Source organism: Doryrhamphus excisus, linkage group LG1, assembly GCF_037039965.1.
Source record: "Doryrhamphus excisus strain RoL-2023G ecotype Guam linkage group LG1, RoL_Dexc_Guam_v1.1, whole genome shotgun sequence".
Taxonomy (NCBI): domain Eukaryota; kingdom Metazoa; phylum Chordata; class Actinopteri; order Syngnathiformes; family Syngnathidae; genus Doryrhamphus; species Doryrhamphus excisus.
The window spans coordinates 18,622,298-18,635,444 of NC_136357.1; the positions used below are offsets into that span (position 1 = coordinate 18,622,298).

Genomic DNA, 13,147 nt, shown 5'->3' on the forward strand with positions numbered 1-13,147 from the left:
TACACAGAATAAAAAAACATGTAAAATACCCTGCTATATTGGTATTTGTAATTAATGCCACAAACCAAAACGTACAACAACCAAAAGCATTTTCCACTATAAGAAAAAATAATGTCAATCCTATCAATCCTTCCAGACACCCAAAAATATGCAGAAAATATAGATGATAAGTATAGTTTACACTCAAGAAAATCATTAGAAATGAGGAATAAAATGGATAAATTAACATTCAACATGACTTTTACCGGTGGCACAGCGGTCTAGTGGTTAGCGCGCAGACCTCACAGCTAGGAGACCAGGTTTCAATTCCACCCTCGGCCATCTCTGTGTGGAGTTTGCATGTTTTCCCCGTGCATGCGTGGGTTTTCTCTGGGTACTCCGGTTTCCTCCCACATTCCAAAAACATGCTAGGTTAATTGGCCACTCCAAATTGTCCATAGGTATGAATGTGAGTGTGAATGGTTGTTTGTCTATATGTGCCCTGTGATTGGCTGGCCACCAGGGTGTGCCCCGCCTCTCGCCCCAAGACTGCTAGGATAGGCTCCAGCACCCCCGCGACCCTCGTGAGGAAAAGCGGTGAGAAAATGAATGAATGAATGAATGTTGATGGACGGGAGGGGACGCCATTTTTTTTACATGTCGTACTTCTTCCTTGGATTCAATCGGTTACTTAGCAGCCGCACCGCAATAAAAAAAATGCAGACAGTGAGTCAGCAGTGCATAGGGTCCTTTGTTTGGGGGGGATTGATTCACTACTGATTTACTGTAAGATTAGTATAGCACGAAAATTCAATTTTTTAAATGTTTTCAATTGCCATTGAAAACCAAATCATATGAAAACCAAGGTCTGGCTGTGTTTATATGCTACATGTGTGTGTGTGTGTGCACAGGCTGTTAACATAAGCGAGTGGCTGTCATGCATTTTGTTAGCATCGACACTTTTCTTTGGACAGCCCCGCCGAGAGGGATTGCTTGTCGCGAGGAGGAGATGGTTGTCAGGGTTGTGTGTTTGTTTGCCCTGAGGATGGAGACTGCCTGCATCTTTCATTCCCTAAAAGATGCAGGGAGGTAAAGTGAGGAGGGGTGGGGGTTGGATTGAGCGGGTGTGGGGGAACGTGGCGTCGCCGGTAGTAATTTCTACAGCAGACTGCTTCTGTGGATCGGCGCATCCATGTGGAAAAAAGGTACATTTTATCAAAGCTTCACTTCAAAGAGTACTTGGCCACTAGTCGTTTTTACAGCGACCTCATAGATTGGGGGGGGGTTAAACAAGTTTTTCAGTAGAACGTGCATACCCGCACTCAATTAACACCTGTTTTTTGTGACTCGGTATATCATATACGTAAGTCAGTACCCCCCTCACATTACATCGCAATCTTGTCAAGGCAAAATACTATAGAAAGTAACTTTACTTTCTATAGAAATTTTTTTTCCTTTAGAAATTGGCAAAATATCTGGCAACACAAGTGAGTAGCGGGCTGTCGAGCATTGTGTTGGTAGCATCACGATGTGGGGCTGCATGAGTGCTGCCGCCACTGAGGGAATCATGGACTGTGACATTCTAGTCAACACAATCATGGCTGTGTGTCCACTTGTTTGACGTTGTCACAGCACCCTGAGTGCCAGCATGGCTGTTGGGTGAATAATAAATATTTTTTTTCTGCTGAATAATGACTACTCTAAAGTATATTCAAGTTTAATTCCTGTAGTATTGTCCCTTGAGAAGATATACCGTCATAAAACCATCATAAAAATGCTGAAATGGGAGGAGTGGACTCACTTTTGGGAGATACTGTAATGTCCTGGCTTTGTTTTGCCTCCTCCTTGCAGAAATCTGCTGCTGATGTTGAGTATACTTACTCCAGATATCGAGTGTACTTGACTCTGACTTTGAGTATACTTTGCTTCTGACTTTGAGTGTACTTTTCTCCTGATGTTGATTATACTTGGTTCAGATGTTGAGAGTTGTGTACTTGCTCCTGATGTTGAGTGTTAAATACTAAGCATACTTTGCTCCTGATATTGAGTATACCGGATGCTGATATATTGAGTATACTTGCAATGATGTGTTGAGTGTACTTTGCTCCTGATGTTAAGTCTACTCGCTGCTGATGTTGAGTGTTGTGTACTTGCTCCAAATACTAAGTATACTTTCTCCTGATGTTGAGGATATTTTGATGCTGATGTATTGAGTATACTTGATGCTGATATATTGAGTGTACTTGCAATGATGTGTGAGTGTACTTCCTCCTGATGTTGAGAGTACTTTGCTCCAGGTGTCGAGTGTACTTGCTCCTGATGTTTAGCATACTTGCTGCTGATGTATTGAGTATACTTAATGCTGATATGTTGATTGTACTTGATGCTGATGTGTTTAGTGTACTTCCTCCTGATGTTGAGTGTACTTCCTCCTGATGTTGAGTGTACTGCCGCCTGATGTTGAGTGTACTTTGCTCCTGATATTGAGTATACCGGATGCTGATATATTGAGTATACTTCAATCATGTGTTGAGTGTACATTGCTCCTGATGTTGAGTGTTCTTTGCTCCTGATGTTAAGTCTACTTACTGCTGATGTTGAGTGTTGTGTACTTGCTCCAAATACTAAGTATACTTGCTCCTGATGTTGAGGATATTTTGATGCTGATGTATTGAGTATACTTGATGCTGATAAATTGAGTGTACTTGCAATTATGTGTGAGTGTACTTCCTCCTGATGTTGAGAGTACTTTGCTCCTGTTGTTGAGTGTACTTTGCTCCTGATGTTGAGTGTACTTTGCTCCTGATGTTGAGTGTACTTTGCTCCTGATGTTGAGTGTACTTTGCTCCTGATGTTGAGTGTACTTTGCTCCTGTTGTTGAGTGTACTTTGCTCCTGTTGTTGAGTGTACTTTGCTCCTGTTGTTGAGTGTACTTTGCTCCTGATGTTGAGTGTACTTCCTCCTGATTTGAGTGTACTTTGCTCCTGATGTTGAGTGTACTTTGCTCCTGATGTTGAGTGTACTTTGCTCCTGATGTTGAGTGTACTTTGCTCCTGATGTTGAGTGTACTTTGCTCCTGATGTTGAGTGTACTTTGCTCCTGATGTTGAGTGTACTTTGCTCCTGATGTCGAGTGTATTTTTCTTGGTGTCAAGTGCACTTGCTCCTGGTGTTTAGCATACTCGCTGCTGACGTTATGAAATTGCGCACTCAGGGATTGCTCTGCCTATTTCTGGTGGGTAAATCTATTATTCAGTAAATGACCTAGCTTAGTCGTGTAAATGAACTGCAGTTAGCTATTAGACGTGTTGAATGACGTTCCGTCCACATCTGGGCAATGGTCTGCTCAAGTTGGCTCCACTGAAGATGTTTTCTTGTCCAAAGGTTGTGCTGGGACTGAGCAAACAAAGCTCATCCTCCCTGACAGCTCTAATCTGCTTTCCCCCACTTTTCAAATCCAGGCGTCGGTCACTCGTCTTTTTTTTTATTACATATTTCTGTCTCGGTCTTAAAATTCCAGCTTGATTTGACGCCCCCTCCCTATTTTTTCTATCCCATTTCCCCCTTGCCTTATCCCCTCAGGGCCCATCTGTCTGAACTCCATCATTTCCACTGCTGACCTCATAAAGACCAAAGTAAGAGGATTCGTCTCTCGGCCGTGTCAAACCAAATCACACTGTCGTTCCATATAGGATAAAGAGCTTAGATATTAAACATATTACGGCTTCCTAAAAAAAAAAAAAAAAAAAAAAAAGACTATATGTGATGTCCACAATGTGACCGTAAGCCTTTTTGTGATTAATGCTTTCCTTCTTCGGTGTCATTGTGAGAAATACATGATGTGTCTTTGTCGCCTGTCCGGGCTTTTTGTATTTATAGTCAAGTGTAGCGTGGTCATGGTCGCATTTCTTCCCAACACGCTTCACACGCTACATTAAAGATGCGCATGTGAAGGAGTCCTCTGAGAAGGAGTAGAGAGGAGGACATCTTTGCTTAAGCAATGAGGAAAGAAATTACTAATTGATTTTTTAAAATAAATGATAAATGTAATAATTGGAAAAAATTACAAAATAAATAATATGCAAGAGTAAGAAACTGATAAAAGCATCGTATAATATAAAAAATATAAATACATGCAGCATATACTAGAATAAGTAAAAGCATATTGATTAATGATTAATGTAAGAATACAAAGATTAAAAACAATATAAAATAAAAATAAAAATATATAAAAATATAAATAAAATAAATAAGTGGTTAAAAAATAAATTTAACAGTAAACACAGAAAACAAAAATAAAACTTAAATGATAAAATTAAATATCAAATTAAATAAAGGAATAAACAGTTCAGCATAAAATAAAACATTATGGACAAGTGAAATAAATATGTTTAGTGCTGAAGTTTGCCTACATGTTAAGATGCATCATTCACCATTTAATGCTATTTGTTGCTAATTAAATATGGCATAAATTCATGTGAAATTGTCAAAATAAGTTGACTTATGGTCAGTGTGGTGTAATCTTTCCAGGTCTTCTTGCTCGGAAGTCCGTTGTTCATTAGTTGTCCTTGTAGTCAAAATGTTTCGTTCCTTTGGCGTCTCTCGATCCTCCGTTTCAGTCGATATTGCAGTTGGATCTCGCCATTCCATAAACAACATGCATGTGACCTTCAGACGTACGTATATGTAGCCTATCTTAGATGTTCTTACTGCTGTTTTTTTATCGTTTGTTTGCCGCTGTGTCTTGTTTGCCGATGCAATGATTAAATAAAAACAAAGTCCAGACTGGTAATCCCTTACAACAAACCACGCAATCCCCGATTTGTGATGTCGGGCATGCTGCATTGTAAACACCCCCAGACAGCACAGCCATAACGCGGCACGGCAAGGTCGTTGCCCTTGAGAGCTGCTGGAGGAAAGGCAAATGATGCAAATGCATGAGCAATCTCCGATAAATTGAATAAGAGGCTAGTACTAATACGCCCCCCCCCCCCCACCCCCCACCCTACTGGCCCATTCAGGCTGCACGTGCGTAATTCCACCACTTCTCCGCCCGCCAACAAGTTATTGGATTTTGTTGAAAACAATTCGTCTCTGCCGTGACCCTGGGCTGAACTGCGTCTGCAGAGAAATGGCCTCCTCACCCAACGAGTGCGGCGTGGATTATTTTTCAGTGGCGGCGTCGTTACAGGTTTGACTTGATGTAGTTAACGGTAGTAGACGGCCTCCCGTTCCGTTTCTCTCAGCGTGTTAAGAGGAGAGAGAGGCTCGCCAGAGTCTGTTGCGGTCTCTGAGTTAGTCGCGGAGAATGTGATACCTCGGAGAAAAAAAAAAAAAGAACTGAAGGCTGCACTCGTGCTGTTTGACAGCATTCAGGTTGAAGTGCGCCATGTCCTCATGAAACAACGCTCTTTGGCTGGCACTTTGCTGACTTACTGGCCTATTTCCAGGTTTTCTGTTTCATTTTCGGCGGTTATTACATGAGGGACAGCACAGGATAGGACAGCATAACAATCAATCAGTTGGTCAAATCCTAATTTTTACCTCCAGGTGTGCGCAGGTGTACGTTGAACGTGCCTGTAAATGCTTTCACCATACACGGGGCTTCGACTTAGTGGATTATTTTCAGTCATTCTGGATTATTTTCAGTCATTCTGTTTATTTCAGGCAATTATCATGAATCAGGGGTCTCAAACACACGGGCCAAGTGTGGCCCGCAGGACACTAGTTTGAGTCCCCCGCCTTGATATGAAAGTTTAATGTTAGTGCAAGTTTGATATGGATGCTGTATGGTATCATGTACCCAGAAAAAATTATTATGTTTGATTAATGTTCATGTTAAAGGTTAAATAACTGTTAATAGTTATCCTCCCTATCCGTGTGGAAGTGGTAAGTTTTTGGCTATTTAAGTTTAAAGGAAATAACTTGAAGGCTACCGTTTAGGTCGCTAGCTCTCTAGTTTGCGAGTTAGCATGTGTCTCAAGACCCTGCAGTTGCACAATATGTTGTAAATAAAAAGAGTATAAATGTGACTATAGTCGTGTTTTGTCATGTTTACAGGGCTCTAATAATGCTTTGTTCATTTTAATCTGAAAAAATAATTTGTCTACCCACCAACTATATTTCTTAAGTTTTTATTATTTGCCGTTTTATTATTATTATATTTATTTATTTATTACTGATTGATTGATTTTCTTTATTCTTGATTTGTTTATTTATTTTTCATCTTATTTTGTGTAGAAAAATTAAGATATTTGAGAACAGTGGAATGTTTTAGCAGAGCTTTTTTTGTAGAAAATCGGAACCAAAGCACTGAAAAAGTTTGTATATTTTTCTGTTTTTAATAAATGTGTTTGTTTGTTTTTTTTGAAAACCTGATGCGGCTCAGCCTTGCCCAGACCCTAGCTCCAGTGGCCCCGAGGTAAATGGAGTTTGAGACCCCTGTCATGAATAAATGCTATCGCATTGATAGCATTGATATGCCACATCTCCATTCCCATGCATGGGCAAGCACTCGATGGGTTTGTCATTGTGGATTCTTTCTAGCCTTTGTATTTATTTATGTATTTCTGCTGTGCACAGGGTTGGTTATCATTAATAACTGGATGGAGAGGCGATGAAACTAGTAAATATATGAAATATGTACCGTACACCAGCAAGCATACCGTGGCCTTTGATTTTAGATTACTTCATGTTCTCTCTTATGTGTATTTATGTGTATTGTACAAGGTGTTGCGTCTGATTAATTAGGACACTCAAACTGTGCGCACGCATGTGTATCCATGTCGTCTTCTTTGTGGATTATTTATGTTCTTGTTATTTATTCCTATTATGAAAGGTGGTGGTTATGATTTATAATGGTTTTAGGAGCAATCACATTGATTGTTTGACACATACATTCCGAGCGTACTGTGGGTTTTGACTTTGTGGATTACTTCTAGTGTTTCTAAGTATTTCTGTTATTAAAGGGGCATCATGAATAACTGGCGAGGGGAGTGATTGTGTGAGTCTGTGTCCATGCATGGACTTTGTGGATTATTTCTATGTATTTTTGTTATGCAAGGTGGTGATTCTAATTAATAACCATGTGGAAGAGCCAATGAAGTACCCTGTAGTTATGCTGACATGCAAACGCCACATCAAGGCCCAAAAGTCCGGTATTCAGGGCGGTCCAAGATGACCTCAAACCATGGAGTTTCTCACTGCGAGGCAACAATGACAACCACACTCCGCCATCATGCCAACAATGATGAATGTTACTATTCCAAAGTCTCCTTTGGCATGAACCCCAACTGCTTGTGTCTCTTTTGCACTTTGGAGTTTCAAACAGCCTTCCCTCAGCATCCAGTAATCACGGTTATTTATTGTGATGGAGAAGAACTCCAGCCTTATCCACCCCCCACCCCCCTCCCTCCAATACCAGAGAGATTGTAAACATGCCTCCATGTCTCTATTAAGTGCCTCCTAATGAAACTTCAGCGTGTAAGTTGATGAGTATAGGAGACTCATCTTGGATGCCTCAGCGGAATGACTTTGTTTTTTTGTTTGTCAACGCCAGCCACTCTGAGCTGCGTTAGAGTCTTAGAGTCTTAGTCTCTGCAGGCAAAGTCTGGTCCTTTCTTGCGACCTCTCAAGTTACATTTACAGTACATGTTGAGGGACTTGGGCTAAAGGACTGAAGGACTCAGGACAAGATTTCAGTGATGACATCATCATGTACTATCACGCCTTGTTGATTCCAAAGTAGGGAAACTCAACTAGTTGCAGCAATTGGAGTAGAAATTGGGTGTGAAAGTGGAACTCAAAAGTAGAATAAATGTTGACATAAACGTGTTGAAGCCTATAGTCACCAGCTGAGGAGTGAAGCAGCAACCCCTTTACAACCTCAGTCATACCAGTCAGCAAGATGGAACTGAATTTCCACAGATAGAAGCCAACATTAAAATTGTCCATTGTTTTTCAATTTAAAAAAGGTCACAAAATATGGAATTCTTAAAAATGTGGACATTTTGAGAAAAGTCCTGATATTTAGACTACCTGTCCTGATTGGACCTAACAGCTTTGACAAATTTGGGAGGAGTTAGTAGACAAAAAATAACTTAGGAAATAAGTCAAACTGAAAAAAAAAACATTAACGTATACATGCAATATATACATATAAATATACTAAAATACATAACAGTGAAAGTACGTTAGTGAAGACATTAAAAATTGTTTTTGTAAAAAATACATGACTTATTGTACTGCATTCAAAATTTCAATTAAATAAAAAATAATATTTTGCATTTTTATTAGAAAGATTATTTCAAAATAATGTATCAATATTCTTTGCTCAAACAAAAATGAAATAAATGTAAAACAAATTTTAACATTTTTTTACACTAAAATTTCCCAAATTTGCCATAACATTATTTATACATTAAATATTCCAGATGCGTTAATGGGATCCTAAGGATTTCTAGTCATTCTGTTTATTTCTACTATGCAAGGTGTCACTTGTCATTAATAACTGGTGGGAGGAGTGACCACATTGATTTTATGACCCTGTCTAAGGTGCTCCTGCACAAGCAAACAATCTGTGGCCTTTGACTTTGTGGCTTATTTCTAGTTGTTGTATTTGTTTCCAATATTACAGGTGTCAGTTATGATTAATAACTGGCAGGGGGAGTGATTGAATTGATGATATGTCAGGAGCCCGTGCTCATACACAAGCGAGCATACACCATACACTGGGCTTTGACTTTTGTGAATTATTTTGAGCTCTTCTGTTTATGTCTATTTTGCACGGTGGCAGTTATCATTAATAACCGTGGGAAGAACAATCGCATTGAGGATTTGACGAGGGAAAAGAAAAACATCAAGTGACCCCGTGTCAGCGCACATCCTCGTCATCAACCCGCACATAAACAGTTGTGTTATCGCGCTACCACCTGTATATACGTATATATTTTTATACCCTTGGATCTTTTCTGCCATTTTGCTGTCTCCTCCTAAAAAGAACCCACATGGTGATTGCTGACAGAAGATTGCCACTCATGACAAAGCTGCTGGGTTGGATTTTGGGATTTGAGCTGCCAGTTGGAAGCTTTACGGCCGCATGACTTTCCCAGGCTGAAATTCAACACGCACATAAGTACACATTTGTGCACAGGCCACTGGAGTTGACGGCTGACAGCGATTATAAACCCTGGGAATATCTCCCACGTGGTGGCCTCACGTCGCTATCGAGTGCTGCACACCAACCCTCTCATTTCTTGTCAACCATTGCCATGGTAACAATCAGGCTGCACCACCGCCCACCTCCCTCCTCACCGAGACCACTCAAACTTGTCAGGGACCATTCAGGATGTGGATTGCCAGGCCATAAACCGGGCAGAGGTAGAAGAGAACTAATCAAGGAAATGGACCGGTTCCACCAGATGCCACTTATCATTAGCATTGCCTCCTTTAGCGCTGCACGTTTACATGCGGCCACTTGATTTATGTGCCATGTTCTGTAATCATGGATGGGGTGAAAAACACTGCAGAGCTACTTTTAGGGGCTAATTCCATGAGAGCAGATGCGGGTGAAAGTGGAGGAGCGCCGTGCTTGTCGATGGCTAACAGGAGGAAACCCGTGGAGATGGAAAACTGCGTCTTCTCAAATGTCTCTCTGTGTGTGGCTCGGCTGTTGTGGCGCCCACGGGAAAACCATTATGTGCGCTCTTGAATGCTGTAAATCCACAAAAGGGACACGAAAATGTAAAAAAAAACCCCCACAGATTTACAATATCGGCCTCCTGCTGGTCAAAAAGGGGAATGTAGACAAAACACTTGTGTAGATCTCGGCATTTGCATCTGCAAGCTGCCTGCTTGGTTCTTCGTGTTTCTACTTGTTATTGCGTATTCAAGTACTTCCAGCAGATACTCATTTGAGTATGTGATCATGGGGGGTGGAAGCGTGCTGAGTTGATACCATATGGTGGACATAAACCACTTCTTTTTCACCGTTTCATCATATATTGTGAGGTTAGAAGGTTAGAAATAACATGCTAACGTTCCACTCACTCCACAGTCTCCCGTTGGATGCCACGCTCTGTTTTCTCTTCTCTGATAAAATGTTGTAAATACAGGCGAGCCTCGTTCTCCTCTGTTGTATTGTTTATTTGCATGCACATTTTTTTTCTGCTCTCATTCTCCTCTTGGATAAAATGTAGGCATGCCTCGTTGTTTGTTTGCATGTGTCGTCATGAAAACTTCAACTAATGATAAAATGGCAATTTGTATATTAAAGTACTAAACTAGAAGGAGGGAAAAATGCCAGAAATTAAACAAAAAAACACATGCTAACATTATTCTAACTCCACAGTCTCCACTTGGCTGCTATGCTGTTTTCTTACTACCGTCAGTCTCTTTGATAAAATGTTGTAAATACAGGCGAGCCTCGTTTTCCTCTATTGTATTGTTTATTTGCATGCAAACGTGCATGCTAATATTGTGCTAAATCCACAGTTTCCACTTTTGTTGTTTTTTTCTGCTCTCATTCTCCTATTGGATAAAATGTAGGCATGCCTTGTTGTTTGTTTGCATGTGTCGTCATGAAAACTTCAACTAATGACAAAATGGCAATTTGTACATTAAAGTACTAAACTAGAAGGAGGGGAAAAAATGCCAGAAATTAAAAAAAAAACACGCATGCTAACATTATGCTAACTCCACAGTCTCCACTTGGCTGCTACGCTCTGTTTTCCTACTACCGTCAGCCTCTTCTCGGATAAAATGTCGTAAATACAGGCGAGCCTTGTTCTCCTCTATTGTATTGTTTATTTGCATGCAAGAAATGATGCAAATAAACATGCATGCTAATATTGTGCTAAATCCACAGTCTCCACTTTTGCTGTTTTTTTCTGCTCTCATTCTCCTCTTGGATAAAATGTAGGCATGCCTCGTTGTTTGCTTACATGTGTCGTCATGAAAACTTCAACTAATGACAAAATGGCAATTTGTACATTAGAGTACTAAACTAGAAAGAGGGGAAAAATGCCAGGAAAAAAAAACACGCATGCTAACATTATGCTAACTCCACAGTCTCCACTTGGCTGCCACACTCTGTTTTCTTACTACCGTCAGCCTCTTCTCTGATAAAATGTCGTAAATACAGGCGAGCCTCGTTCTCCTCTATTGTATTGTTTATTTGCATGCAAGCAATGACGCAAAAAAACGTGCATGCTAATATTGTGCTAAATCCACAGTCTCCACTTTTGCTGTTTTTTTCTGCTCTCATTCTCCTCTTGGATAAAATGTAGGCATGCCTCGTTGTTTGTTGGCAAGTGTCGTCATGTGTTGTCAAACTTCAACTAATGACAAAATGGCAATTTGTACATTAGAGTACTAAACTAGAAGGAGGGAAAAAATGCCAGAAATTATAAAAAAAAAAAACACTTGCTAACATTATTCTAACTCCACAGTCTCCACTTGGCTGCTACGCTGTTTTCTTACTACCGTCAGTCTCTTTGATAAAATGTTGTAAATACAGGCGAGCCTCGTTCTCCTCTATTGTATTGTTTATTTGCATGCAAACGTGCATGCTAATATTGTGCTAAATCCACAGCCTCCACTTTTGTCTGCTCTCATTCTCCTCTTGGATAAAATGTAGGCATGCCTCGTTGTTTGTTTGCATGTGTCATCATGAAAACTTCAACTAATGACAAAATGGCAATTTGTACATTAAAGTACTAGAAGGAGTGAAAATGTGCCAGAAATAAAAAAAAACAAACATGCTAACATTATGCTAACTCCACAGTCTCCACTTGGATCAGTTTTCTTGCTGCCCCCTGTGTGGATGAAATGTTGTTAATACAGGAGACCCTTTTTCTCCTACAGGGTTGTCCATAATTCCCCAGTCTCTACTTTCCTGAAGTGCTGTGTTTTCTTGCTGCCCTCAGTCTCCTTTTGGATAAAATGATGTAAATTCAGTCAACCTGCCTCATTCTAGCTTGCTACTACTGCAGTTGTTACGCCAACACAAGTATTTGGGTTCTTATGTTGTAAAGTGTGCTTATTTGGGCCAAATAAGGCGGACGTGATTTTTGCCAATCCCATAGGAACAGAGTTTGGAGTTGCTTATATTTTCCTTTTCCCAGTCATGTGGTCACGTCTCCCGTCCAGTCACATTGTATAGCGTAGCAAAGCAGTTAGCTAAACATTGTTGCTTTTTTGAATGCAGTACCAACAATAGTAGCGAGCCGTGTTGTTTAGCCTCCACTGATGCTTCATTTTCCGCTCTCGTGATTACCATCGTCGTCGGGGAGACGGCGAGTGATCGGCGCCTGCGACAAGCGATGAGGCGTCCACCTGCGCCTGCCTGCGTTGACACCAGAAGACGCATTTAATTAGTTTGGCGCTAGCTAGCGCCGCGTCTTGGCGGTGACATCAGCACCTTTGGGGGAAGTTAAGCACGGTCTTCTGCCATGTTATTTGATGAATGCCGCGCGAGAACAAAGAGCGCCGCTCTTTACTTGTCTGACTGTACCATCCTTTTTGATTTGGTCTAATTGGGTGCGTGTTAGCCTCCGGTGGAACAGATAGAGCTAATTAGGCTCTTGTGCGTGTAATTAAAACAACGTAGCGTGGCCGCGTTCCCTGCAAAAGTGTGTGTGTTTTAACAAAAGCGATTAAGGAGTTTATCACCTGAGAAGACGCTTTCTTTATCTTTTTTTTTTTTTTTTTCCCACGTGGCTGCTGAGAAGTTGGTTGTCTTGTTCCGTCTAAAAGGAAGGAAGCACTGTGGAGAATTAGGTTTGATCCTGGGAGGCTTCCACTTATCGGGGGTATTGTGATACACGGGGGCTCGCTCGCCTCTGAGGAGATTCCTCAGCTTTTCACTGTTGGTATTCTCCACGCCTCCTGGCTGGCCTCCCTCACCATTAAGCCGCATATTAAAGATTCATACGACACCTACACTGCATTCGCAACTACGCTATCCTACCTTCTCCTGCACTCCCGAGCATATCAGTGAATTCCCACTAATAAGGATACTTACAGTAAATCCCCCTTGGCTCCCCTTTCCATGCTGGATTAGCGTTCTCACCCTCGATGACGAGGACAATCAGTGGAGGGGTTCTAAACAAAAGGCCTCCTCATTGGGTGCTTGTTTTTTTTTTAAGGTGGGGGGGGGGGTTGAATCACTC

The 13,147-nt window shown here is 40.9% G+C and overlaps 1 protein-coding gene across 1 annotated transcript in view; it reads left to right on the forward strand.

The window, feature by feature from the left end:
* Positions 1-13,147, forward strand: part of plxnb2b (plexin b2b) — a 212,566-nt gene that overhangs the window by 107,058 nt on the left and 92,361 nt on the right. The gene's annotated exons all lie outside the window — the stretch shown is intronic.